Consider the following 6,000-nt stretch of genomic DNA (forward strand, 5'->3'; position numbering starts at 1 on the left):
TAAGAAAAAAATAAATTATATATGTGAAGGGGACCTAGTGTTAGGGTTTTAAAATACATCTCTAAATTCTTTGATATTCCTTTCTTTGAGAGATTACATCTAATTACCCATTCTTTCAGTGTGAGTTGGACATAAAAGCAGGATAAGGCAGAAGTGACACTAAGGGACTTAGAAGACATAATCATTGAAGGCATTGGGGTTCCCTCCTTTTTTACACTTTCTTGGATTGCTTGCTTTGGGGGAAAATTAGCAGCCATGTCATGAGGATACCTAAGTAATCTCTGGAGAGGGTCACATGGAGAGAAATTGAGGGCTCCCACTAACAGCCTTCTGAGTGCACTGTCTTGGCAATGGATCCAGCATCCAGGCCAGGCACACTTTTAGACCATGGCAGCCCCTGCCACAGTGAATGCAACCTCATCAGAGCTCCTCAGCCAAACCACTCAGATAAGCTGTTTCTGAATTCCTGCCCCACAGAAACTATGAGATAATAAACATTTATTTTAAAACCAGTAAGTTTTGGTATAATTTGTTATGCAGCAAAAGATAAGTGATAAACTCAGCAGCTGAGAGGCTGCTAGTTTACAATTTTGGCTCTAACTTTTCAAACCAAAAATCCCAGGTAGGAATATTCACAGGTGGGTGGCTCTCAAAGTTTGACTCTGAAACTAACTAAGGCTGTTAACTGCTGCATCCGCCTTCACCACACCACCAGTGAAGGGGGTCTGTTGTAAAATAGTCACATATTTTTTCACCACCCTATATCATGTATGGGATAACAAAAAAGTGAATGTATTGAGTCCCTTTGTAGACTACAAGCCACAGGAGTTCAACTCACCATCTATGCCATCAACTTGTTTATTTCTTTCCCATATTTTTTAGTGAGTGGAGGTGATGCTGTCTAGGCAAATTCTCTTTTTAGGTGTCTTTTCTTTATAGATTTTCCATTACCATGGGTTAGAAGCTCACCAGCTAATTTGCTTCAGATGATGACTATACTTAGTGTTGCAAGTGCTTAATGAATACCAGTTAATACTCTGAAGGCTAGATGTTGAAAAGATGTTATTTTCCTTAAAGGAAAAAAAAAAAATCAACAGAACTCTTTCACCAAAAAATAATCCTTGTTGGAAATAAATTCAAACAACAGAATGTAAGTTTCATGGGAATCAGACTTTGCTGGGTCACTGCTGTATTCCGGTGTCTGGAAGCCACCTGGCATGTGAAATTTGTTCAACAAGCAACTTTGAATGAATGAATATGTGAGTAAATGAGGCCAAAGAGAAGAGGCTCCACTTGGAGGAGGATGGTTCTGTCCATGGAGTATCCTCCTTTCCCCACCCCTTCACCCATCTCACTCTCAAAACGTCATCATCAATGAGGCACTTTTGAGGTAGGCTAAGACTTCTTAAGAAATATGTTTTGAAATCCAAAGAGTGAGAAGAATACCTTCAGACTAGACAAGAACAGATCTGGCTTCTACCCCCAATCCTTCAATTTACTGACCACAAGACCCTGCAAGTAGGCCTCTGTCGCTCTTCTTCGGTCTTAATTTCTTCCTCTGCCAAATGAGATCGAAGCTTCCAGCGTTAACACCAGAGATTTCATGAGTCTGTCCCAGGCTTCCCCTTTTTTTAACACCCTCCCCGAAGGAGGCGAGTCGCTGCTTGTGAGGTGCTTTGAAGCTGAAAAACCGGAGGCCTCAGAGCGATGTGACCAGAGGCGCACAGCTTGGCACATGACCTGATATGACTGATGTTCAAAGCAGCTGTCAGTGAATAGAGGCAGCACGCACAAAGGAGCCAGCCAAAAATAATGAGAGCAGTGAAAAGAAAAAAAAAGAAAAGAAAAGAAAGAAACACAGCAGGGCAAGGCTCCAGGGTCACTTGTGTTTCCTCTGGTCTAACCTCCTCTCTCTCCTCCACCCAGTCCTCAAACAACCCCCTCCTGCCTCCTCCAGAAGAAAAGTTAAAAGCTTTCTTTTGGAAACAGAGTAGTTTGCTTAGACTGCTGCTGTTTACCTTTGGTAGGACAGCCACTGGCGGTGAGTTCAAACACAGGAAAAGGCCTGTGTTCCAGGAAGAGCTGCAGACGGGCTGGAAGACCGGCCATGATGCTGCTGCGTTGCACTATTCCCCACTGGTGCTCAGCCTGGGATCACACCAGGCCCTTGCCTCAACCTCAGGCAACCAGCCTCCAGCTATTTCTTGGACTACTACCCTCTCTTGGGAATATTGCCCCTAAAACAAGATGGTGTGGGATGGAGGGATGGGGAAGTAAAGGAGGGGGAATAAAAAGAGAAAAAGAGGCTTACACTACAAACAAAAACACAATAGCCTTATTTCCAGTCTAGTATGAAAAACGTAATTATAACAAGCAGCAAACTTTGGGTTTACATTTGGAGGTTTTCTTATTTATTTGTTTTCAATTATTAACATCATTCTCTATGAATTACGAGGTCCACATTTGTCAAAACGAGGCCACACATTCCCCAGGGCAGCTACCTCCAGACATCTCTGATCTATTGGTGAAAAGGAAGGGAAAGAATCTACCTCCTTATATTTCAAAGTGATCCACCCTGAATAGGGTTATGCTAAATTGTGGGAGAAAGGAGGGAAAGCATATGAGGAAATACATGCTGTAAGGATTAAAATCTTCTGGGCCTTCCCCATTCCCCCCAAATTTCTTTCTACTAATTCCATTTCAAAAACTCCCTTGGCTCCAAGGCACTAGATTCTCTGGTTGGGTCATTCTCAAGTTTACCATGAGGATCTCACTTCTCTTTCCCTGATTTTAGAGTTATTTATGTCAAAATCTTACTGTCTTTCAGAGAGCTCACAGCATCCTGTCTCCTCCAGAAGCTCTTCCCCAGCTGAAATGGAAGTGAAAGGCTGCTAGTCTCCTCCTCGGCCACCCACCTCCTTGGTCTCTGACAGTGTGGATCAGCTTCTCACACCCAGGATTTGTTTCTCCAGTGAAAAGCCACAATTTCTCCTACACTGAAAATTTCCTGAATAAAAACAGTTCATGAAACTCTGGATGTAGTATTTTATTTGGTGTAGAATGAGTCTACAATAAGATCCTTTGTGTTCTTTCAAGATTATTCTTCCAAACTCTGGTTTTTAGCACTTTGACTCTGATGTTCCTGTGTGTGGGGGGTGTGTGTAAGTGTGTGTTTAATCCTCTTCTGCTTGGGGATTGCTCTCCTTCCCAAATTTGTAACTTCATGCCTTTCTCTAAATTTGAATAATTTTCACCTACATTTTTTTTCAAACATTTTTTCTGACCTATTTTTTTCTCTTCTCCTTCTCTGACTCCAGTTACATATGTATTAGACCTATTGATATTGTCCACTGTTCCCAGAGGACCTGCTCATTGTTTTTCAATGTCTCCTCTCTGCTCTGCATATTGAATAACTTCTATTGAATGATTTTAAAGCTTACTAACTTTTTGCTGTTATTTCTATTTTACTGTTAAGGCCAGCCAGTAAATTTTTTATTTTAGATATTATAATTTTTAATTCTGGAATTTTTATTCGATTCTTTTAAGAAAAAAAGTAGTTTTTAGTTCTTTATTGAGCTTTCTTATCTTTTCATTTATTAGGAGTATGTTTTTCTTTATGTCCTTGAGTATAGTTACAATAACCACTTTAAAATCTAGTCTGCCAATTATATCACCTGCATTATCTCTAAATTGTTTTTTTCTCTTGAGAATGGGTCACATTTTTCTTCTTCAAATGTTGAGCAATTTTGGAAAGTATTCTGGCTATTATAAATGATATATTGAAGAGACTCTGTGTTCTGTTATGCTATTCTGAAGAATATTGTGCAGCTTTTTCTAGGCAGGTAGTTATCTTGGCTGAATTCAAATTGCAAATTCTGTATGCCCTGAATTGGGCAGCAGCTCAAATCCAAGTTGTTTTCTTAGCCTCAGCTGAGAGACCTGAGCTCTGTCCCACAAATGTGAGACATAGGATTCAACCAGAAATTTCTAGGCAGCATTTGGGTGTTCTCTCTCTCTCTCTCTGTCTCTCTCTCTCTCTCTGTGATTATCTCCTTCATGGAATTTCCCTCTCATTTTCAAGAAGCTGTGGTTGCCTTGAACTCTGACATTTGGTTCTGCAAGCCAGGAAGACTGTGGGTTTCTATCTGAGTTTCAGTGACCCCCATGTCACACCAGCTATAGTCTGCTCTCAGGATAAAAGCTGTAAAAAAGAAAAACATAAAACTTAACTCATGGTATTTCCTTCTTCAAGTATAGACTCTTCTGTAATATCTGCCTGCTTTTATTTCCCCTCAGATATTTTTCTGTTTTTCTAAAGTTTTAAATTATTATCTGCAGAAAAGTTGGTTAGGTAGGGGTTTATTACTATAAAAGGGAGTATAACTCTTATTCTTTTGCTTCTTGAACAAATAACTATTCAAATATTTTCTGACATAGCCAATTTTGCTCTTTAGCAAATACTTTTTGTTTCAGTTTTCTATTTATTTTCTCATGGTTCTATGGGTCAGCAGTTGGGGCTTGGACTGCTGGGCAGCTCTTCTGCTGGTCTTGTTTATTGTTACACTTGTGGTTGCATTCTTCTAGTGGCTTGACTGGGATTATATGGTCAAAGACATTCTCACTCACCGGTAATTGATGCAAGAAGTTGGCTGGGCCTCTCTTCTCATGTGGTCTCTCATTCTCAAGGAAGCTAACCCAGACTTTTTCACATAAATGTCTCAGGGTTCTAGGAGGGTAAGAATGGACGTTATGTAGGCTCTTGAAGCCTGCAGTTAAAACATACAGTCATTTCCACCACAAAGCAGGTCATAAGGCTATCCAGATTTAAAAGAATGGAGATTAGACTGTATGTGTGCATATATAGATAGGAGGAATTTTTGGTCATTTCTTACAATCCAGCACATTAATATAAAAAAAGGTTATTATGCAACAATAATGGTAATGATCTTATTAAAATTTAACCCTCTTTGTGATCTATCACCATACTCAATGTGAGACATTCAGATGAAAAAGAGTGGGATGCTTTTCTTCACACTCTTTTACATCTAGGGAAAATGAGGAATTGAGAGGTTAAGTAGATTTATCAAGATTGGAGAGGCAGTGATAGATAGAGCCAGGATATACAATGTTTAGTATATAAGTATGTATGATGGAGAAAAGCAAAAAACAAGATTAGATTAAGAAATGCAGGAATGGGGTGGGGGAGTTTGCAATTTTAAATAGGATATATAGGAAAGGCTTCACTGAGAAAATGAGGATAGAGAAAAGACCTGAAAGAGACCAGGGAAGGGGAAGACACTTTCATTCAGTGGGAAGAGTAAGCACCTTTGGTGAGATATGACATTATGTATGTATGTTACATACAGATCCCTGAATCTTCCATTATATTTTTATGAGTTGGTAAAGCACACATTTATCATACTGAATATCAAACACCTGAAGTAGTCACAACTTAAAATTATCTTATAAATAATTTCATATTACACCAGATTGAGTCCTTTAAAGGGACTTGATAAATGCTACATAACAATTTTGGTTATGTAGGATATGTTACATATATATATGTATATATATACACACACACACACACATATTCTTGGTATATATAAAGTGCTCTATAGTGACTAACAATTTCATAAACATAAAGTAGAAATAGAAAACTATGAAAAATATTCTTTCTTCTAATAAATACATAAACTGAAACTTCTACTCACAACAATTGATGATTAGAAAATTTGGACCAATCCTCCCACTAAGGAAACATAAAGAACTGAATGAAGTATTAAAAATCTTCTCAAAAGAATCAAAGTATTAACAATATATTGAGGAATTACAAAATCAAAATCTAGAAGAGGAGAACCAAGAGAGTAAGACCAACATCTGAATCTGATTTTGCCCTAGGAACATTTGCTAATCCTAAAGAAATGTATTTTTGGCAAATTCCTGGGACCACGAGGCAAAAGGCAAGACCTGTGATCCACCAGAAGTCAGGATTTTTTT

The sequence above is a fragment of the Papio anubis genome, chromosome 5 (assembly GCF_008728515.1).
Source record: "Papio anubis isolate 15944 chromosome 5, Panubis1.0, whole genome shotgun sequence".
NCBI lineage: Eukaryota > Metazoa > Chordata > Mammalia > Primates > Cercopithecidae > Papio > Papio anubis.